The 24,157-nt window shown below is 43.7% G+C and overlaps 1 long non-coding RNA gene across 3 annotated transcripts in view; it reads right to left on the reverse strand.

Annotated features, from left to right (window-relative positions):
* The window catches only part of LOC123611928 (uncharacterized), a 175,612-nt gene extending 165,733 nt beyond the window's left edge, over window positions 1-9,879 (reverse strand). For 2 of the 3 annotated variants that reach the window (XR_012503821.1, XR_012503820.1), the window contains exons 1-2: window positions 9,794-9,879; window positions 9,128-9,183 (exon numbers count right to left, since the gene is read on the reverse strand). This is a non-coding gene — a long non-coding RNA (uncharacterized LOC123611928). Of the gene's footprint in view, window positions 1-9,127; window positions 9,184-9,431; window positions 9,702-9,793 lie in introns of those variants that run through there. The other variant, XR_012503819.1, reaches the window with a different exon arrangement.
* Window positions 9,880-24,157: the final 14,278 nt, after the last annotated feature.

Here is a 24,157-nt window from a genome sequence, read left to right on the forward strand (position 1 = left end):
CTTTTTTTTTATCCAGCAGACATTTATTAACCATCTTGGAGGAACAAAAATGAACAGAGCAGGGTTGGGGTGGGTATAGCTTAGTGGCAGAGCGCATGCTTAGCATGCACGAGGTCCTGGGTTCAATCCCCAGGGTCGTACTTTTCTTTATCCTTTCTGCATCATTCCTTACACAATTCATGTCAATATTAATGGTAACAGAAGCTAACACTTGCTAAACACTTACTATGTGTTTGGCATTTTGTTAGATGCTTCATATAAAATAATTCATTTCATTCCACAACAACTCTGAGAGGTGGGCACTGATGTCCCGTACCACTAGTGAGGAAACTGAGTCTGAGAAGCTTAGTAATTGATACATATAACTTTTCTGCTTATACGAAGCAATGTTTGCACATATTTTTTTTTTCTCACGAAATGCCTTTGGTTGAATTTGGCAACAAATTTATTTGCAAGAGAAAGATAAAAGGGTAATTTAGAGATAAGAAGAGAAACTAAACTAAGAAGGAAAGAAAGCCTATGAGAAGCTGATTCTAAATGTAGTACTTTAATAAAAACAAATTTTGATTAGTTGTTTTTTTGTTTTTTTTTTTTTGCAAAAAACCTAAGGAATCCTAGGAAGCTTTCACAAACTTAAGCCTCTGTGAGGTGTGATATTCTTTAAATCTTGATCTGTAAGAGGAAGGAGTTCATTGGGGAACAGAAAAGTTGGGTTTTTTTGGGGTTTTTTTGCTTGGTTTTGCAACTTATTTCCTGCAGAATGTTGACTAAGTTCCCTCATTTTCTGGCATTACAGTCACCATCACCAACAGGCCCTAATCAAATGCTTTCTGAATATGGAATCATAGACAGGAAGAGACTTGTAATTTAGATGAGCAAGTCTGAGTCGTTAGCCTGAGGACCAGAGACAAAGCACTATGCACGTTATGCGACAAGGATGCAAGAGTGAGAGAGTGCTCGTGAGGCCTCAAGGAACCCGCTAATGAAGGTACTGAGCACATAAGTACAATGCACGACCTGCTTTATTGGAGAGAAAGGGCAGGGGTGTGTGTGTAGAAGAACCTCTCAAACTCCAAGATGGCTTTGGAGATACACAGAACTGAGTTGGCAGTCTTGTTTTGTCACTTAACCATGTGACCTAGGACAGCCTGAGTCTCAGCTTCTCTATGTATATAACACATAAGTATTGAATGCCTACATTCTATGCTATTGTAGGTGCATCACCGTACAGAGCACCCAGCACAGTGACTGATAGATAGCAGTTGGTCAATATACGTTAGCTTCCTTGACTGGCTATCCAACTTCCATAGGTGACAGTATCCAGGAGGTTCCTGGCATAGTGATCTTGTAGATGAGGGTCCGGAAATCATCCATCTGTGAGGACTCTAGACCCCTGTCGTCCCCGAAGACACCCCTCAATACTTAAACTAAATGTCTGCCATGTCATTTGCAACTTCATACCTTGGATTTATGTATTTTCTTATCCTCTTCAGTTCTCCTTCTCATAATATTCTTCTGCTTTTTGGATTTCTTTAGCAGGGAATGGTACTGACCTTTATCTAGGGGCTCAACACAAAATCAGGGAATCAAGGTTGCCTCCCGAGGCTATCATTTTGATGAAAGGAATTGGAGTATGAAGTTATAAAGGAAAGGCTGCCACCAGGTTGCCCTACCAGAGATTCACTCTGTTCTCTGAAGAACCTGTATCCAGTCCCCCTGCCGCTGAGCCTGTCACAAGCTCCCAAGTCACCGCGGAAGTCTCAAGGAGCTATTCTGAAGACCTTCAAAGACGCATTTTACAGCTCAGTTCCATTGTATGACCGAATTAATGGAAACGGCCAAATGTTTCCTTCCCCCTCCTTTCTATGCGGTTCCCCTAGACCTCCTGGCCTCTCCATGCCCTCTGCTGCACGCAGGAACAGAAGCTGCCTCCCGGAGCAGATCTGCAAAGGAGTCTTCTGGCTGAGGCCACCTGAGGTCAAGAAACCCCACAGCTGTCAGCTCACAGTTACAGTCTAAGGAGATGCGAAGCCAGAGGCTCCCACTCCGTCAACCTCCTCACCAACATTTCAGCTGAACAATAACCACAATTGATAGAAGAAAGAACAAAGCAACTTCCCAAATCTTTCTTTCTTTCTTTCTTTCTTTCTTTTTTTTTGCCCAGTATGCAATGCTTCCTGTTTCTCTAGTAATGAAAAACGTGTTCATCTGTCAAACGGAAAGCTGCCCCACTGCCTTAGGTGCAGAGCCCTTCAATCACAGCAGCTGCTGCGACCAGACTGAGAGCCAAGCTCCTCGTTTGTTTTGGCTAACGCTGAGGAATCAGTTTAGGCATCCCCTAGAACAAAATGGCGCACGGGAACGGAGCCAAGCTGCGGAAGACAAGCCGCAAAGTTGCAACAGATTATTTGTCTGCTGAAACAGAAGGAGAAAGATACCAAAACCTGGATGCATTTGAGTCCAGCCCCCCTAACATATTCTCTATCTGCAACACAGATGATTCCCTCTAATATCATTCAACAGGTGCTAAACTGTAGCTTTTCTGAAGATTAATTGTTGTAGCCTTGGCAACAGAGACTTGGGGAGTAACAGGGCGTCTCCCAGAAGGCTTAGTCTATTTCCACTGGGTACTGGGTATCTCTATATAGGGTGCTTGTTAATGGTAATCAGAATAAGTCTGTCCTTTACTTAACTCATTTTCAAGAACTAAAACACAGTAAGCACCCAATAAATATGGGTTATATGGTTTATTTGTTGAACTAAATTGCTTAAATGTATATAACACGTCCATCTTTGAATTTCATTTATGAGGTCTGAATAGGTATGTTCATTTTTGGCAACTGACCAGCACTGTTTAAAAGCTCCATCGCCATTTCTGTTTTCACCCATTGGAGACAAAGACCAAGAATACACAGGCATAAATTATTTAGTTGGGTCATGAAGCCAAACCCACTTCGTGGCTCAGTTGGTCCAGCTAGCTGAGAAAAGAGTGGAGCTTGGAAACATGATTATGACTTCACTTTTTTTCCCCAGATTTATCAGAAAAATGACTTGGACTTCCACTTGAATATTGGAAATCTGATTAGAGAAGGGGGAACAATGAAGCCAAACTGTAATCAGGACAGAAGTGGAATTAAATGGAAATCTCAGGAAACCTACATGCCGCAACAACTCTGATGGCGCACCTCGAGTCTGGACAGCTTTTCCAGGACTAGTCTCCTATGGGTCAGCCTGCTCTGTGTAGTCTTGTGTCTCAGGAAATACCTAAATCAGGTACCCCTCTAGGACAAGATAAACTGGTACCCAGCAGTTGTGGGTGTCGCAGTGGTCTGCTGCCTGAGTGTTCAAGTCTTAGATTAAGGTGGTGATGGAGGAGTCAATGAGTGGATCATCTCTAAAGCCTGGAGTGTGTCCTGTTCGCACTGAGATACTGGCTGGGAAACTGAGGGCAGGCGAATCCTTCACTGTAAGTCAGTAGTTAGAACTACCCTGAGTGCCTCTCTCCCCAAACCGCAGTGCTGGGTGGGTTGAAGACATCAGAGGAACAGCCTCCTCTGTAGAGTCCCAGATGAGAGGACCAGTGTCCTTGCTCTATTGCTAGAGGCGGCCAGCTCTGTTCAGACCCTCCCTGGAGGAGGAGAGAATTAAACTGCCTTTGCCTCGCCCTGTACAGCTCAGGCTTATATCCCCAAGCCCCATGTTCCTTTCACATTATTTCAACAGTAAAATCGTCAATTTATTTTGTTTGGCACGTTGTGTTCCCCACACAAACTGATCTGATAACATTTGGTTGAAATTATTAAATTGAGCAAAATATTGGAGCAGGGTTGTTTCGTTCTGTGGTGCTAGAGAGTTCGATCAAAATGACTTTCATTTCATATCACTTACTTCTGCTTTCCTACCATATACTGTGGCATCTAGCTTTAAATGAAAATAGTTAAACATCCAGGTAGTATGACTCTATCTTATCAATATTAGATTTGGGAACATCAGAATAATAAAATAAAGGGTTTTTTAAAAAAAATCTCCAGATGGATACTTGGCATCATGTAGCCATGTAGGGTAACACTTTAAGAATTAACATTATTGGAGCAGAAATAGAAGAATGATATGACTCTTCAGCATAAATGTGACATTTATGTCAAATAAGCATTGGATTGAAATAAACCAATTTCCAAAAGCCTATTGCACTTAACAGAAAATTCTGCATAATGTATGCAAACCTGTGACATTGCCCCATAAGCCAAACTCTTTGAATTGCTACTGAAGATTTCAATCCAACCCAACCCACTGCATTAGATATACATGTGTATATGTGTATAAAAATCTGAAACCTCTGAGACAAAAGGTCTTAAGCAACATAGCAGGTGTCAACTTTGCATTAAGACAATGGTGGGAACTCTAAGTCAGAATAGTACACACTTAAACCAATTTGTTCCAGTGAAATAGATTCAAGTATCAAATGCTTAATCAAAGAGAGACACGTAATGTCTTTCCTGTGGAAGGCTGTCCCTGCTTACTTTCCCTCCTTTAAGTATGCCCTGGCATCCCCAAGTATTTCCTTAAGACTGAAGCTTAGCTATCTGTGGTATGGGGACAGGACTGGGAAGAACTTGACCCAGTTTCTTCAGGGATTAGGTCTTGGACTCCTGAAAAGCGTATTTAAAGTGGCTTACAAACGGGTGAGAATTCTTGCCTGACATTTGAGATTGAAAACCCGTGATGGGAATCAGTTTAGACTCTAAAGCCACAACTCAAGACTATTAACACTAGGTCCTCATCTTAATCACCAGGCAAGAACTGCATGTGAATTTAGTGCCGCAGTGCGTGGCCACATGGAATTAAGTTTAAGATGTTGGAAAACATCTATTAGCATTGAATACCACGTTTAGAGGAAAGTCTTGCTAAATAGACCACACAGAACCCTGCAACAGGACTCAACTGTAAAAGCACTGTGATGACCACGGCCCCCTCCCCACGTGGGAGCTCCTTGGCCCTTGGAGCGTGATGTATTATAACGACCGCTAGGTTTCATTATCAGGAAACTCTGGTTGAGACTTGACCCTACCCATGCTAAATTCTCAAGAAAGTGACCTTGAGGGATGTCAACAGCCCTGAAGCTTCACGTACTAAGACAGTGGTTCTCAAACTTTTCTGCATCCGAACCCCTTTATATTCTTAAAATTACCGAGAGCCCCAAAGAATTTTGGTTTATGTGGATTATATCTATCACCATTACACTTACTGGAAATTAAAACTAAGCATTAGCATTATTGCTTCATTTAAAAATAACAGCAATGAACCCATCACAGGCTACCATAAAACACTTTTGGAGAAATAATTACATTTTGCAAAAAAAAAAAAAAAAAAAAAAACTAGAGAGAAGAACATTATTTAACAGTTTTGCAGATCTTATCATTTAATAGAACACAGCAAGAGCCTCAAATGTGCGACTGCAGTCAACATTCAACGTAGTGACATCACACTTCATGCTGTCTCTAGGAAATGCTAATGTTGGTTCAAAGAGACACATTTTACTATTACTATGAAAATAGTTTGGACCTCATGGACTGCCTGCAAAAGGGACCACCAGTGGTCCCCAAACCGCTCTTTGAGAGCTACATCCTCACAAGTTTAACGGAGGATACCAACGACAGCAATATTAACGGCAGCTACTGTTACTTAAATCCTTGCCCCATGCCTGTCTCTAAGGGGTTTTCATAGAGCATCTCATTTTAATCCTTGTAGCAACCCCATGAGGTAGAGATTATACAGCCTTGTTTTCATTTTCCAGGTGAGAAAACTGAAGCAGAAACAAGTAAAGTGATCCTCCCAAGATCTTATTGCTCATAAATGGTGAGTCAGGATAGGAACCCAGGTCCAGTCCTGTTATAAGATCAACAACAGTAGTGGTGCTGGTGGTATGAAGAGTATTTAGCATTTATGAAGAATTGCCTGGGTAAAATGCTGGCTACCATGCACTACTTTATCTCGTTTTGCCCTCACACCAGATCTACGATATACTTAGTATCATTCCCATCATTTTATCAATAAGGAGACTGACCCTTAACCAAGGTCATACTTAGTATATAGGAAAATTATATAAACTCTCTGACAAGAAAGTTTTGAAATTTAAATAGGAAATTATGCTAACATTAGGTGAGGTGGTCTGGTGCTTCATTTAACAGGCACCATGGCAGAATGAGATACGGGTATTTCTGCAGAAGTGAATTTTCCAGAATAGCTCATCTTTACAACTTTGTGAGCCTGAATGTTTCAAGCGTAACTCACTGAAGGAAGGAATCATTATGAACATCAGCTTTGATGCTGTGTCTCCCTTTGGAGATGCACTGGCATCCACTGAGGTGGGTCAGGTGGGTTATTTCCTTATGAAATAATCCAAGGATGCTTAAATGTTGTACATGGGTTTTCTTATTGGAGATTGTAGATTTTGACTTTCAAGTTTGACTTTTCAATTTCAATTTTTTTTCTCTCTTCTCCTTGTCAAACCAACAGTAATTTTTTCTCAAAGGAACCCTTGTGCTTGTGTCTAGCCATCTCTCTTTTGGTGACCTTTTAACATATTGCTCATATGCTATCCTCTTAAGAAATGAGGCAACCAAGTTTGCTTGTCTGTTGTGCAAAATAAGAGCAAAATCTATCTGAGTTTATGGACCCCTGACATCTGTTTTGATGGCACCAAATGCTTCCTTGGCTCACTTCCAGCTGATTGGCCCCACCCAGATAAATGAGGAGACTTGAACAGGCATTGTTCTTAGAAGTGAGACGTAACTACAAGATCACACCTTTTGATGGTTTGGAAGTTTTAATGCCATTTATTACAAGGACAATTTGTTTGGGGGCTTTCTTTTCATGTATTTTTACATTGAGAGCTCAGCTCTTAACTACACTTTTTAAAATCCTTTAGAGGAAACCAAATATGCCTTGTTCCAATTCCAATAAGGTTGCTTTGAATATTTTGAACTTGTAGTCATGGTTGAGACGACCTAATTTAAAACACATTTGGAAACTCAACTGAGCCTAACCTAGGTAGTTTCAACGTTTTCTCATAGGAGTTCACTTTTTTGTTGTTATTTTTTGTCTAAATTCATGCCCCAATGTTCTGTTCCACTCTAGTTAAGAGATATATCCAAGAAAAAAATAGAAAAGCCATCAAAATTATATTAGAAAGTGGGAGGGAGGAAGAAGAAAAAAGAAGAGAAGAAAAAGAAACACTAACCATCATTTCACTGGACTAAACTCAGTTCAATAAACAATGGGAGGAGGTGCTAAGGACGAATCTACGGGACAGACATGCAAATTCCTCTCATCACATTCATAATAAAGTTCAAATTCTAGGATCTGTCTCCTGCCTACCCGCTAGGCTCTTCTCCTGCTCTTGGCCTTATACGCTCCAGTCCTCCTACAACCATATTGTGGACCCCCTTCAAGTCCCTACATGTGTGGCTCCTCTGTTCTGAATGTCCCTTTGACCTTCATTTTTTCAGTTTGTCAGGCAAATTCTTAATGAACCATCCTTTAAAATTCAGCAGACATGTGACCACTTCTGAGAAAGTTCTCTCTCTTCTCCAGTTGGATGTCACCACTTCCATCTTTACACCCCTATTTTACCTTCTGGAGTATTCTTCTCACAAAAAGACATTAGTTTGTTTGCATGTTTGCTTCTCCACTAATTTGCAAGTTCTTAAAAAAAAGTTTCTGCATCCTTACTGCTGTTGTGATGCTGGACTCATAAAAGGCAGAGGATACATACAGATTAAGTTTAAATTTGAGTTATAAGAGAGTTCCTGCTCCCTAGGAACTCATGAACTAGTGGTGATTAAGATTCATGCATTTGAAACTCCAGCACAAGACGAGCTATCACAAATGTTTTAATAGTGTGAATATATTGACTCTTTAATCAGATTATCTATGAAAAGTTTATACAACTTGGGTCTTGACTTGAGAGGCATGTCTGCTAATATCAAAACTCCAGCCAACTCAGAAATAAATCTTTACATATACGGTCAAATATTTTTGATAAAGTTGCCAAGACCATTCAGTGGGGAAAGGACAGTCTTTTCAACAAATGATGTTGGGAAAACTAGATATCCACATGCAAAAGAATGAAGTTGAACTCTTACCTTATACTGTATATAAAAATTAATCTAAGATGGAATGAAGACCTAAACGTAAAAGCTAAAGACATAAAACTCTTAGAAGTAAACACAGCAGAAAAGCTTCACAACGTTGGATTTGGCAACAATTTCTTGGCTAGGACACCAAAAACACAAGCAATAGCAATAAGAAAAACAGAGAAACTGGACTATATTAAAATCAAAAGTTTTTGTGCATTATAGGTCACTATCAACAGACTGAAAAGGCAACTCATGGAATAGGAAAAAACATTTGCAAATCTTACATCTGATAAGGGGGTAATATCTAGACTCTAGAAAGAACTCCTACAACTCAATGACAACAAAAAACAAACAATCCATTTTAAAAAATGGGCAAAGGACTTGAACAGACATTTCTCTAAAGGAGACACCCAACTGACCAATAAGCACAGACAAGATGTTCAACATCACTAGGAAAATGCAAATCAAAACCACAAGGAGATTCCACTTCACACCCATCAGGATGGCTACTATTGAAACACACACACACACACACACACACACACAAAGAGAGACAAAAAGCATTGGCAAGGATGTGGGGAAATTGGAACTATTATGCGCTGCTGGTGGGAATTCAAAATGGCGCAGCCACTACAAAACACAGTATGGTTGCTCCTCCAAAAATTAAAAACAGAGCTACTATCACATGACTCAACAATGCCATCTGGGGATATATATATCCAAAAGAAGAGAAACCAAGAAGCCAGGAACTTGAACAGATATTTGTCTGTTCATGTTCATAGCAGCATTATTCACAACAGCCAAAAGGTGGAAGAAACGCGTGTTCCTCAGCAGACGAATGGATAAACAGAATTATATCAATCAAATATTACTCAGTCTTAAAAAGGAAGAAAATTCTGGCGCATGCTACAACACGGATGAACGCTGAGGACATTATTCTAAGCGAAATAAGCCACTCAAAAGGACAAATACACGATGGTCCCACTTACCTGAGACACCTAGAGAAGCCTGATTCATAGCATCAGGAGGAGGCAGTTGTTGGTCCCTGAAGGGAGGGAAAATGGGGAGTTACTGTTTAGTGAATGCAGAGTCTCAGGGGGGAAGATGAAACCGTTCCGGAGATGGACGGTGATAATGGATAAGTGAACATACTTAGTATCACAGAACTGCTCTCTTAAAAATGGTTAAAACGGTCAACTGCAGTGTTATCTATATTTTACAACAATTTGAGAAAACTGAGACGAGAACCAGCCCAAGCAGCCCCAGCCCTGCTGCTGGCACTCCACCGTTCACCTGCTACGGGCTGAAGGCAGGAACGCGCTGAGGAGTCTGATCACGGCCTGGCTTCGGTTTAACTGCGTTAAGTGAGACGGAGGGAAAGGAATCAACTGGGTGCCGCCACGCTGGAGGGCGGCTGACGGAGCCCAGCAGAGGGCCCAGGCCTGTGCGGGGCCCTGGACGCACCGCCGTTTCCCCGCGGAGAGCGGGCAGGCGCTGGGGGCCCGGCCTCGCCGCCCTCGGGAGAGGACCCTGGGGCGCAGCGCGGCTCCCGCCTCTCCTCCCGGGCTCCGGGGCGCCTGCGCTCACCGCCCGCCTTAAAGGTTATCACTCCTCAGACTAAGGGAAAAAATTCGGGACTGAAAAGAAAGGCTCACCTTCCCGCTTCCCAGCGAGCCTCCTTCCCCCTTCTCCCTCCACCCAAGAAACTCAACGAGCCCCTGGCTCAGGGCGTTCTCTCCGCCCCATCATCAGCCCCTAAGGGGGCGCAGGTGCGGGAGCGGCCCATCCGGGACGTGCGGGGGGGGTGGGGTGGCGGGCACCAACATTCCTGAGACATTCAAGCCCTCAGACCCACCTCTCTTCATGCGCCAAGGAGTTTTTGGTTCTATGAGGGGGTCAGCAAACGTCTCCTGTAAAGGGCCAGATAATAAATATTGTAGATTTCGTAGGCGGTAGAGCCTCTTTCAAAACTATTCAGTTTTACTCTTACAGTAAAAAAGTGGCAGAGACGACGCACAAATGGAAGTACCTGTGTTCCAATAAAACTTTATTGGTGGAGATTAAATTTCCAATTTTATATAGTTTTAACTTCTCTCAAAATATTATTAAAATTTTTCTCATTGTTGACATTTTCTCATCATTAAATTACCTTTAACATTAAAGCAAAATTTTTTCCAACCATTTAAAAGTGTAAAAACCCTCACAAAGAGGCAATGGGTCCATATTTGGCTTATGGTACGTTGTCTCCTCAGCCCTAGTTGAAATACTTTTAATCTACCTACTGAAAAAAAAATAACGTAGCTCACTTATTTTTGAAAGGAAAGGAACTAATATTTATGGATACTTTATTCACCAAAGTTTAGCATCACATGGTGGTTAGGAGCACACCCTCTGGGAAGAGAATGGTTGGGTTTAAATCTCAGCTTCTGCCACTCACAGGCTGTGTGACCCGGAGAAATTTACTTAAACTCTCTAAGCCTGTGTCTCCTTATCTGCAAACTGGAGCTGACGAAAACAGAACGTAGCCAGCAAGGTTGTTGTGTGGCTTAGATGAATCGGTGTGTGTGGAGTGCTTTGACACCTGGCGCCTTATAATTGTCAGCTGTTACATATTCCATGATGCAAGCCTGGGGCCCTTTATTCCATGATCTCATTTAATCCTGCCAAATGGATATGATGACCATTTGATAAACAAGGAAATTTCATATAGTTAAGGCAACTTGCTCAAGGTTAAAAGCAAAAGGATGGTTTTAACCGAGGTGATCTGCTGCGGTCCAGGCTCTTCCCTTTCCCTCAAATCATGCTGCCTCACCGCCCCCTTCCAAGATATTTCTGCAGCTTTTGACATTGTGGACCCTGTATTTCCTGACAAATCTCCTTTCCCTCCTGTTTCCATGATTCGTCTTCTGTTAGTTCTCTGATTTTCTCTGCTGTTCTCAAGGGTTCCTCTTGAGACTGGTCTCTGAAAAAGGCTGGCTTTCCTTTCCCCATTGCTCAGGTCAAAGACCGCTGCTGTCTGCCCTCCCCGAGATTTCTCTAGTGTCTCATTCATCGCTGTGGCCTCAGTGATGAACAATCACCTTGTGTACATGAGTCCCACCGCTAGTCGTGTCCTGTCTTCCCAGCCCCGATTCTGTGTGGACTCTTAGATGTTTCCAAAGGAGGCTGTAAGACGGATTTTGAAGGGAGTGTGGGAGTGAAGCAGGGGTGGGATTTCACGATGTCTTCACAACTTAAGAGTCTTGGTACTGAGGAGACTAATGATACTTTTTCACAACTTCTGCAAAACCTGTTTATTGTCTCTGCCGTTCATATGTGTCTTTTCACCTACAGTCTGCAGTAGGTTATTTTCTTTTCATGTTTTACTGTCTTTCTCTTCAGTCTGGTTATGAGCGCCATAAAGCATGGTCTATGTCCCTTCATCCTTTTCTTTTTATTTCAAAATTTGCTTACCCTGAGTCTAGGTAGTGCTAATAAGTATTTAAAAATATTAATTGCTAATTAGCCCATTCTTGTTGTATTTGGGTGGGTACTGTAGGACGGGGCGGGGGGGGTAATTTTCTTTCCAAGAGAATTAGAGTTAGGTCAGCTATATTCGTTTATTGCTAAACTAAGTCTATTCTAAAAAGAAATATATATATCCTTGGCCAAACATCCAGATTATTTGCAAAATTTATTTTTATGAGTGAAATATAATCCTCACGAAAGCTCCACAAGAATCTGGTTGTCTAGTGGTTCCGTGTCTCAGAGAGAATTCGTGACATTCAAGAGCTGAGACCTCAGCAAACCCTCTCGATGGAGAGGGCTGCTCATTTTTCTGCCTCCCTTGTCCTCACACATATTTGCCTGATGTGTCCCCTCTTAACTGAAAAAACAAACAGGCACGACACAAAAAAAGAGTCCCGTCCCTTGACCCACTTCCCATAAGACAAGGTCAGTGTAGGCTGCATTTCGGCTGTGCGGTAGGTCCAGGCAGACGCTCTTATGACTCGCTGAAGCACAGCTTCCAACAATGTGGCCCAGGTATGAGGTCTTGGAAGAGCCGTCAGCTGCAGGCAGAGCAGGCTGGTCCGCAGCAGGAGAACACGTGGGCGCGCCTTTCTGAGCAGCCTCTGAGCAGATGGTGAGCCTAAGCATCTGGGTGCAGATCACTCCAGCCACATCTGAAAACCAAACTCGGTTCTTAAGGACTGTGAAGTCTGGAGAGTGTTCTTGGCTCGGTGGTGATATCAGAGAAATGGCTTCACACCCTTGCTTCTGAGTAGGAAACAAACACGAAACACACAGACAAGGGAAGTAGCCGGGATTAAGAAGATCAAGGCTAAGACATAGGAGTGACATTGGTGGGGGTCTGCAGTCGTAGGAAGAGGAAGCAGAAGTCTAGATCAGATTTAAAAAGTAAAGAGTGCTCTGTTAAGCTGGGGTTTAAGGACGGCACCCAGGGCTAGAACCAGGCAAAATCATCAGGCAGCTAACAGAGTGGGGAGACAAATGATTGCAGATCTGCTAGCATCTCTCAAGCTACCTTGGGTTGGTCACTGGTCAACATGAAGAGAAGACTGACTTTCCAGAATGGTATAACAGAAGTCAGACGCTCTCCCAGCAGACAGGTCTAGGTTTAAATCCTGCACCTACACTTTACCTGTGTGTGACCTTGGAGAGTCCCTTTGCCTCACGGAGCCTAGTGTTCCTCATCTGTAAAATGGGTAGGATGATGCCTATTCCTAAAGTTATTCTGAAGATTAAATTGGTTAACATATTAAAGGCTTAGCTCAACCCAGTCCAGATTGGAAAACAGACATTCAATAAATAGAAGTTCTTTTTGTCTCTCCTTTTTTTCTCAGAGGAGACAGGGCTCCCATAATCTCAAAAAGTGTGTGAATTCTTTCATCATTGCCTTTAGGCAGAGAGGAGAGGGCATCAAGAACAATGAAAGCTCTGAAGCTTCATCCTCCTGTTAAGCTAATGTTAAACTGACACTATTTCATGGATGCGGACAGAATACATGAGATGCCTGGATCAGAGACAAAGGGCTTGATTACTCCTAGCCCAGCCTGCAGCACGAGCATCAATATATTTGTATTGTTTCCCTGGGCCCTAATTCCACAGGGCGATGGGGAGAGAGCTGGGTGATAACTGATCACACTGTGGGGTGCACTATGGGAGAGGAGCCTGAGCTTAGAGAACCCCAATTTTGTCAAACAGGTTGTCAGCATACCTGCCCTGTGCCCCAGACTGTCTCTTTCTTTCAAGGCTACTTGGTGTAGAACCAACCCTGAAAAGATAGCTCAGAACGAAGGCAGTCACTGCTCCTGCTTGCCAGACATAAACATGTGAGACACATGGAAAACTGTCTCCCCAAAGGCAAGACAGAAATAATCCATTTCCCTTCTGTCCTTTTACCAGGCTCAGTAGCAGAGGCAGGCTTTCTGTATGACATCACTGAGCCCTGTGAATGTGGGCATCTCCCACATCACACGTGCCCTGCATCTCACTCCTCTTCCCTTCTCCCCGTTATGTCCGTGCATCCCCATCAGCAACTTTTGGTCTCCATCGTGAGCTGCTTAGAGCTGTGTAGGCTGCTGGCCACCAGGATGGGACTTTTCCCTGGGAATCCAGTGCAAACTTCCATGAAGAATGGGAGAAGAGGGGGGTTGAGGTGAGGGAAGAAAGTCAAGGGAGAGACCAAGACATCGCTCTCTTCTCTCCACACTTGGGCAACATTTGATCCCAGCTTAGAGGCAAAAACTGAGCCAAACTGGTGTCACTGAAATGGAACGGGAAGTTCTAAGAGTCTCATATATCCCCGCTCAGGTGCACGGGCCCAGGGCCAGCTGAATGTCTGGGAAGAGCACCAGGCCACCTACATGGAGCCATCTGAGGGACACCATGAATTCCACCTGTTTCAAAACATCCCCCTGCACCTGACATCTCCATTATGGTCTCTCCTCCGGGAAAGACGTGGTCTGAAAAGGACCTTGGTCCAATATAAATATGCTCTCCGGGACAAACAATCTCCACTATTTATAAATGCTCTCAGAGGTGGCCAATTCATTCAACACACATATTTTGAGTGCCAACTATACACTAGGCATCATTTTAGCCGCTGGACTTTAAGCATGATCGGCTATAGTCCTTGACCTCAGGAGCCTCAGGCTAGTGAAGGTCAGAAAGGGAACAGGCACCTCGGATGCAAAGTCCCACGCTCCAAGATTGTGAATTGCAGGCTGACAACAGCAGCACAGAGCAGGGGCACTTCATCTTATTTTGGAAGCTCCAGAGGTGTTTTTTGATGGGAGGAAATTTTAATCTGAGACCCTATGAGTTAAGTATTTCTTATCTCTATTTTAGAGATGAAGAAACTGCATCCTGAATCAAAAAGTCTTACCCGACGTTCCTTGCTATCTGAGTGACAAAGTCAAGACTCAAACATATTTGGACAACAGTGTTAGTCGATTTTCCCATAAATATATATTTTATAACTTTGAAGGGTCGAAGCATCTAGGGCCTTAGGAGACAGGATCTATGAAAGCTGAATCTTACTGGTGGTGGGAGGGGGACAGGGATCAGGTGTGGGGGTGGTGAGAGGCGCGGGCAGGGAGAAAGGCCCAGAGCAGGTGACACTGCTTGGGAAAGGCCAGCCCAGTGGTTGGGTGCTGGGGTGGTGAGGGATTCTGGAGGAGCTGTTGATGAGGCCTGAAAAGAAGGGACAGTGTGATGGACACTCTTGGGTGAAAAAAATAGAATAAGAAAAAGGAGTTTTTAAGGAGAAGTTGTAATAGAAAATTTGATGTGAGCAGCAAAACCTGGCTTTCTCTAATTTGCAATGTTATCCAAACCGGCGCTGCATGGACTAGCCACGGCCACTCCTCCAGGCAGCTGGAGGCAGGCACTTTCTGAAAACCCAGAGAAGAGAGAATTCAGTCAGGGCAGCCAGCTCCTCGGGGGACTCTTCCCAGGAGCTGAACCAGGGGTTTCCCTGAGTCCTTATCCAACATCCCCCTCTCCATCCTCTGTCAAGGCCAGCTCTGTTGCAGAGGGACTTCAAGTAACAGGTGATGAGAACCTGCTTCTTCACTACACCACGACCCCATAGAAGCCCAAAGCTCCCTGCCGCCGGCCTTGGTATTTGGAACGAGCATGGTGACCTGGTACGTAGGCTGGGTCAGATCCAGAGCTGAAATAACAACCACAAAAAGACAGAAACTGTTTTGAGTTGGACCAGAGCTTCTGCCCTCTCCTACGGCTCAAAACTTCCTCCCACTCTTAGAGCCAAGGCAAACTCATCTGAGTTTCAAATATCACCTTTCAGCAGTTGCGGGGCCCAGGCCGCCTTCTCTTCCGACTGAACTCTCAGCCAACCTAGGCAACATTTGGATCCAATTTGATAGAAAAATTGGGTGAGCGCCTTACCAAATTCCTGTGAATCTGTGTCAAACTCAGTCGTTTAGGCTAAGATCTGGGGTGTGGCTGAGTCTCCCGAGAAATTCTGTGGTTGCACAACTCACAGGAAATGAAGCAGAGGGGATTTTCAAAACTACCTCCAAGGAAGTGAGCTGTGGAGCCTGGATTTGGGAGCTTTCAGCACAGAGTTTAACTGTTCCCCAGCACTTAATGGTCTTCTAGGAATTGCTTGGCCATCTGTGCGTTTTTCTCCGCCATCACCCCCACCCTATGGATTACTATCCGTTTTGAACTGGAGGATGTTAGCACATAGGACTGATAAATTTCTTACCCGAGGCCAAGAAGAAAATGGCTGGACTGGGCTAAAAACCTGACTTGATGAATTCTGTTGCACATAATCCACCAAAAACTTGGTCTCTGACCCCTTCAAAGTTTGTGAGTTTTTCTTTCATTAGGGGCAGGCGACCACAGCAGCAACAAAGACGTCACAATACGTAGTGGGCGATGGGAACGCCACGCATCAGGCTGTTTGGGAAACGGACGGAAATGCAGATTCTTTAGGAGGGGCTCTCAGGACCCTCGAGAGAGTAAGGGGAGTGGGACGGCGGTGCATTCACAACAAAGGGCCCAACTGATCCTGCAGGAGATGCTGGGGCACTGCCGGCCCTAAACAGTTGTCTGGACTTGTGGCACAGGGTCTGGACGATCATTACCTATGAGCCACCTCTGGGGAGGGGACATGACCTTGGGCAAGGATGTTTCCTTTGACAGACAGCAAGGGAGCAAGTTTCCGCGGTGGGAGGTCGGCAGTCAGCACTCTTGGCAGCTGCAGCACCTGGGTCCTGAAAGGCAACACAGCCTCCCCTGTGGGAGGAGAGGCAGAACTGGATGTCGAGAACCCAGAGTTCTGGGGCCAATTTCATTAAGGTTATGTCCAGAGTGATGGAAATTTGCTCCTAGAACAAGGAACGGGGCAGACAGACATCTCAGGCTCCAGAGATAAAGAGGCAGAGACCTGGAAGATGACAATGGTACACAGAGGTAAACCACTCGGTGGGTCCTATCTTTATATATGGGAAATAAATCAAGCTTGATGGAGCGAAAGGTGGTGACGATAGAGAAATGTCAAAGAAGGAGTCGAGGGCAGAGAAGCCAGTCTACCTCTGGAAAGGAATATGAATTAGCTTAGATGCCTATGAAAATGTCCACAGCTAACAAAATCCAAAGGCCTTGAGTTACTTTTGAAGCATCCTGGAGTCCCTACTTTCTTCCCAGAAGCTACTCCCAGGCTTCCTGGAGGCTTGGCCTCGGTGCTAACGTGGTCCCAGCCTAGCGAGTGGGAGGTGACTAGGGCAGGAGTCAGGAGACCTGAGTCTGGGGATTCTTGGTCAACCAGGTGCCTTTGACCTCGCCAATTCTTTATCTTTACCTGTTTTCCTCGTCTTTTCCCAATACTACAATTATTGGAAGATGCACTCATTGTCCTGCACTGCATTTCTGAAAACGTGAGAAGACATGAGGGGGTTTCAAAAACGGACTTCCCCGGTGGTCTCTTTTCTCTCCCGTTCCCGTTCCCCACGCCGCCTCTTTAGGGCAGGCCTGTCATGCTGTTTAGACACTTCTTCTTGTTTGTTACCACTTTCATTTTTGTTTACATTTCTTTACCTGGAGCAGGTTCTTTTTTCAGCTCAACTCATGGTTCTCTGAACGCGTCGGACGTCTTCCCACCTGTGCGTACCTGCCAAAGCCCTTCCCTCCACGGGAACCCCGCCCTGTCCATCTCAGAGCCCTAAGTCCGATGCTGCTTGATCGTCATGACCCATCTCAACGGCATGGGGCACTCGGTCTTGCAGTGAGTTCGCCCACATGACACTGAAATGACCCACTAACTTGCATTCTTTCGTTCACTAAACCTCTTTTTTGAAATCCTTTTTTTTTTTTCCCACCTTCATCCCAGACTAGATGAGATGGTCCTGGGCTCAAAGTTAGTCTCTCCCAGTGACTAGTCTTGTGACCTTAAGTAAGTAGTGGACGTGTCTGAGCCTCAGCCGACTCACCTGTGAAACAGGATCCATAAGGGTAACCACCTTCGCAGATGAGACAGCACTTTACAGTATAGAGTCTGGCATTTTGGAAACCTACGTAAGTTCAACTGGAGACGGGTGTGGGACGGAGCTGGAATGCATTAGCAGTGGGTCCTGACTCCTTCACCCGGTGCCAGCGCCAACGGACTGTGAGCAATAAAGGACGTTGAGGTCATTTGTTTTAAAACTACCAGTGTAACTTTTCCGAAGAGGACAACCTGATTTTTCAAAAACGTGGGCTGGGAAATTGCCCACGCTAATTTACAAGACTGAATTACATTCCAGTCAGCGCTTAATTACTCACGTGGGCATTTCCCACTCCTGGGTTATCGGTGGAATTCTTCCCCCCCGATTTCAGGCTCCTTCTCCCAGCCACCCAGCGTGTGGCTGGGCCACACCCCCCCTCTGCCATTTAGTGTGGGCTCAGGGAATGCAAACTCATTTTAACTTTTTCCTGAGCGCAACGTCACTGGGAAGTAAAATCTGGATCCCCCAAAGCCATACAAAGCATTCCAAAGTAAAATATAAGAAACATTTTGATTGTTTTTCTGTTTCGGATTATCTGTGCCACTATTCATTTCCTTTTTTGTGGATAATCAAGAACTGGCTGTATTACGGTGAACAGGACTTGAAAATTGCTGAGAAAACTCTGCGGGGCATTGGAAAGTTTTAAGGGTAAATTCATACTCCCCAATATTTACGCTTTACGGCACATACCGCCTTGGACACGGGTTGTAGACTAGGCAGATAGTTTCAACAGTTCCAACTTCAGATATCTTTTTTTAAGGGTATTTCAGTCTCAGATGTTTTAAATCATTTCAGGCCCATGCTGATTAAAATCAGATAAGGCCCCCAAGACAGAGAGGAAAAGAAAAAGAAACCCCATCTTGAACTGCAAAGATTTTTTTTTTCGATCAACTTATACAAGTTTATAAAAAGAATGAAAGAAGAAAAGAAAGATTGTTATTATTATTTTTCTTTAGCCAAGGAATTTCTCAGCAGCAGCCAGCCAAATGCAGGCGCCACACCCTTTAATCATTTTAACTCCAGCCATCTGAATGTCCTGGACACGTGCTCAAGGCTCTGATAAGCACGCAGCAAAAATAAGCTAAATGGAACATTCCGTTGCCTCATGATCTGCAGAGTCTGTGTTTTTAAGGCATTTATCCAAGTACTGCACATGGGTTATCTTTAATTCCAGCTTCAAGGGACCTAAGGCCACCTAGTCAGTAATGAACGGCCTCTGACATCCAGAGGCAGCTTGTGGTGGCCGTGGGGATTTGAGCTGGAATTCAGAGCCCTTGGGCCCTTTCCTTGGCTGTGTGTGCCCAAATCGACTCCAGCCAGACCTTAACGACTCTCAGGGAAGCAGACTCACTGCTTCTTCCTTGGCAAGACCGAATGCAATCAGACAGAAACAAATTCAGTTCGCGGCCTAGTTCCACGCCGTACTAAGCACAAGGACTTGAGACACGGGGTGCGAAGCGAATGCAATACCATCCCTGCCTTCAGGTAGCTCACAGCCAGAAAAGGATGCTCGCGAGTGTGAGATTTAACCAGCACATCACTGCGCCCCATCCCAGGCCCAGCCTGGCCTCTACTTCTGTGAATTCCTTTCTGCAGAGGAAACGGACATCCCTCAGGAGAAGTGTTGCCCCCTCCAGCCCCCACTGATCTTTGTGTCCTTTGGGATTATTACTGTCCTTTTAAACAACAGAAATGAAATGGTCATAGGGCTAGTGTCTGCCTTTCTGAACAACAATAATAACCTTGTTGAGTGTGTAGGACATGCGAGGTGTTCGTGCCTAACGTCTTGTGTGTCCGGTCTCACTCAGTGACTTCACAACAGCTCCTTGAGTTACGTACTTTCATTAACGTCCCATTTTACAGATGAGGAAACTTCACCTCGGAAACTTTAATGTGCCCGTGGTCACGCAGCTAGCAGGACTGAAACTCATGTTTCTTTAATGCCAGAGCCCAAGTTCTTAACTTCTATGTTATCCAGTCTTCCCAAGAATGCCATTCTCCCAGGACAATATCATAGTCTTACACCGCCCTTTACGAACGCGTATGGAGTTTATTCCTTGTTATTTGGTCATTTAATTACAATGGCTTTGTGTTGTTATTTTAATGTTTCATTTGGTTTTTCTGTTCTCTCCTAGAGAATGGAGATGTTCGGCAAATAGGAGCTAAAGGAAAGAAAGAAGGAGGAAGGAAGGAAGGAGGAAGGACACATTTTTCTGATAGAGAAATTTAAGGTCAGAGAGATTTAAGCAACTGGTCTCGAGTTGTAAGAAGTCAGTTACATTATCAAGAGTAGCATCCAGCTGTTAGATTCCAGACCATCTTTTCACTGGGTTAATGCCCTTGGTGCTAAAGGCCCAGGATGCCTTCGGAGGGTATAAGCATGAGGTGAAGAAAGATTTTCAAAGGTTTGTTTTTATCCATGGTTATCAGAAACCATATCATATCAAGGTAAGAGAATTAGCTTTAGGGCAGCAACTAATTCTCTTCAGGAAAGATGGTGTCTGACATGATGAATTCAAGTCACGTGATGTGGTCCAGGCCTACTGTTCATGGCAAGAGTCACACACCAAGCAACACACACACACAGATGGAGGGGGTGAGAGATGGGGCTCGGGGACATGCATGAGAGGAGTGCCAGACGTGCACGAGAAGGAGCATTAAATCACCAGGAGCACAGCAATGGCAGCGCTGCTGTGAGTTGTGACGAAATAGAAAAGGCTGATAAAGGAGTCGGGGGGGATCCAGAATGATCTGGATGCCACGAGGAAGAAAGCTAATGGCTGTCACCCTTCCTCTAGAACCTTCTCCAAGAGTATTCCTTGTCCTGCCCCAATATTTAAGCCCTCAAATTCCTTGACTCTGAAATCTTTCATAAACACAGTTACAATGATCAAAAGAATATTGTGACTTCAAATGTAAGGGAAAATTCAACCATGCATGATGGGAAGAAATAGGAGAAGTTGCATCAGGAAGAGATTTGGAAAAAGTAAAGAAGAATGGGCAGAGATGATCCAGCAATCCCACTCCCACTAATTGGAAAAGACACCTGAGCCCCAGTGTTCACAGCAGCACCATTTACAACAGCCAGGACGTGGAAGTAACCTAAATATCCACCAACAGATGATTGGATAAAGAAGATGTGGTATATTTATACAATGAAATACTACTCAGCCATGAAAAAGAATGAAATACTGCCAACAAGGATGGAGATTATCATACTAAGTAAACTAAATAAAAAAGAGAAAGACAAATTTCAAAAAGAGAAAGACAAATACCATATGATATCACTTACACGTGGAATCTAAAATATGACACAAATGAATTAACGACAAAGAAACAGACTCACAGACATAGAAAACAAACGTATGTTACCAAAGGAGAATGGGGAGGGAGGAGGGATAAATTAGGAGTCTGGGATTAACTGATACACACTACTATACATAAAATAGATAAACAACAAGGACCTATTGTATAGCATTGGGAACTATACTCAATATCTTGTAATAAAACATAATGGAAAAGAATATAAAAGAGAATACATATATATATATATATATATATATATATAAAACTGAATCATTATGCTGTAAACCAGAAACTAACACAATATTGTAAGTCAACTATACTTAAAAAAAAGGAAAAAAAAGGAAGGACAGAAAGGAATACAACTATACAGGAAGAATCCAATAATCCAGGGAAATAGTTTGATTGTGCCTGGAACGCCTACCCTTTTTACTTCTCTCACAAAGCCTCTGTCAAGAGCCTTTCTGACCCTGTCCCTCCACACAGTTGACGCAGCCTAATGACTGTTTTCTCGGACCTGTAACTGCTATGACTGTCCTTTATGGAGCTCTTCACCCTGCACATTGACTTGCCTCTGAAATATTAATAAGGTAAACATCACCAATGGAAAAGTGCCCTGGGCTCGTTCTAGTCCCCATACGTCCTTCTCAGGAGGCCCACTTCACTGTGGCCTGTTTCAGATGATAAAACAGGCCAGTGGAACAACGATGCACTCTATTCTTTCACAGCAGCTCCCAGCGAAGGAACAGAAGCCTGTAGACTTCTTCGCAAGGAGGCTGAGGAGGAAGGCAGCAATGACAAGAGCCGTGACGGGGCGGGGGGGGGAATGAGGTCACACGAGTCATGCTGAGGACGGCTAGAATCTAGCTGCTTCCTATGGTTTCAGGCAGCATCAGGTAGAGGAAAAAGATTGAGCTTTCAAGTAGGAAACGGAGGTGAATTCTAATATTGTTCCTCCTCATCTTGTGACCACAGCATCGGGTTTATTCCAGGGGTTTAGGACAAGACCGAGGTCCACCCCTAACAGGTAGGCACTCCAGCCACGCCTGGTTATTTAAACCATGAATGGATTTTTCAGCTTCACCTTGGAAGGTGTCAGCACTATTCTCCACGCTTGCACAAAACAAACAAAACAAATCAAAGCCTAAAAAAATTTTTTTTAAAACAATGGCAACCAAAAAATTTTAAAAATTGAAAAAAAATTTAGAAACAACAACAAAAAAACAATGGCAACCAACTTAAGTGGAAAAAATAAAAACAACCTGGAGATAAATCTAGGAGGAAAAATTCCAAAAGAGCGTCTCTCTTTCCCTACGAGACTTCAGGGGGGGTGACAGGTGCTCCCTAAGATGCATCACTGTAAACAAGATGCAGAAAACCGGTGCCTGTTATAAAACGTACGTCTTCTAAACAGAAGTATTCCAGGCAGCCGCGCTCTACGTGGCACGGTGCGTTTTCTGAAGATCAATCAAGGCCTCTCATTCAGGGCAAGCCCAGCCGCATTGTCTGCCCCTTCCTCCAGAAGCCGACTTCTGCCAGGTAGAGAATTCCGTTCCCTTTACTCGTCTGTCAGACACAGTGCTGCAGTATCGCAGGGCCGTTGTTCTGTGTGGGAAACCGACTTCCTGTCTCAACAAACGAGCACACACAGGCTTTTCTGGACACATAATGGAGCCTTTTTTATTTTATACAAAAATCATTCCACACTTAACACATCAATGAAGCCGCTTAAGCTCTACAGCATCTGAATTAAAGAGGAATTGTGAGACCAAAGGGCGCGAAGAGAACCACACAGGGTGTTCTTCAGATCCTCTACTTTTGTTACATTTGATACATAACAAACCCAATAAATATGCTTATCCCAGGAGCTGGGTTCATTATCTCATACCCTTAAGCCTGGTGGAAGTATCCCCGTGTTACCCTTCTCTCCACAGCATCCGTTCTATCGTGACACTCGGTGGCTAGAAACGAAAAATATTGGCATGTTTCTAAGTCGGAGGAATAAGCAATTTTCTCTTGTGGTTCTGTTTGTTCCTGTTTCGCTGAATACAAATGTATATCTATATGTACATACATGCATGTAAGTGCATGTGTCTATATATTATACCCACTGTAGACAGAATATGCACATAGGTATATATGTTACTACACACAGACATGAAACAATAACATGGGAGCTTGTGTTCTTACCAAATACTGAAATATAAAGCAAAAAAGATATGAGGAAAATTCTTTACTGCCCAGAATTGAACAGGTGCTTAGGACATTCTATAACCCCTGTATAGCTTTTCATGCTATGAACACAGCTTCTGTGAAGGTTACTAGGAAGTTAACATTCACTGCATCTTTTTTTAACATTATGCATTATAGAGAAATTGGAAAATCCCCAAAGAGAGTTCAGGCATCCTCATAAGCTGTGTATCACAGATACACACATACTGAAGTGTATTTTGTGAATAATAATTCAAGTACTAGAGAAAAAGTGTCTTCCATTGCCGTTGCTTCAAAACCTGAAATGCAAAATACGCAGTCAATGAATTAATGTTGACTGAACACATTATTTAAATGTATGTAATCAAATCAATATTGGATTGAGATATATTCCTTTAGCTATCATCTGTGTAGCTGGAGTGAATTGTTGAATAAGGACCCCGAATTATTCAGATAATACTTCTCTCACTGAAGAAAAGGAGTTTAAATCAGAATTCACTCATTCAAGTATCCTCTGTGGAGTGCCAGTTATGAGTCAGCCACTATTCTAGGCACAAGAGAGTCAATGATCAAAAAGACATGCCTCCAGCCCTGCTCATAGTCCAAAAAGAGGGAAGTGAGGACAAATCATGACAATGCAAAGTGGGATGGCAGTCCTTTGGAAGAGCCATACAGGAGCATAGTGGAGAAGACAACTGATTAGTTCAGGGAAGGCAGCAAAAGCCGTCAGCAAAGGACTTAATACTTGGGCGTGGTCTTAAAAGCTGGACGGGAGCATAGAGAGTTTATCAGACAGAGAAATGAGAAGAAAACATCAGGGCAAGCGCACATGAATAAAGACAAGCTGAAATCATGAAAAAGCTTAAGCTCCTTTAATTGGTGCATCATCTGTGTAGTTGGACGATGGAATCTGTTAAGTGAAAAGAAGTGACAGATGGGGCTGGGATGATAGGGAGGGACCAAATAAGAAAGTGACCTGGATGCCCTAAC

The sequence above is a fragment of the Camelus bactrianus genome, chromosome 33, assembly GCF_048773025.1.
Source record: "Camelus bactrianus isolate YW-2024 breed Bactrian camel chromosome 33, ASM4877302v1, whole genome shotgun sequence".
NCBI classification, from domain to species: Eukaryota; Metazoa; Chordata; class Mammalia; order Artiodactyla; family Camelidae; genus Camelus; species Camelus bactrianus.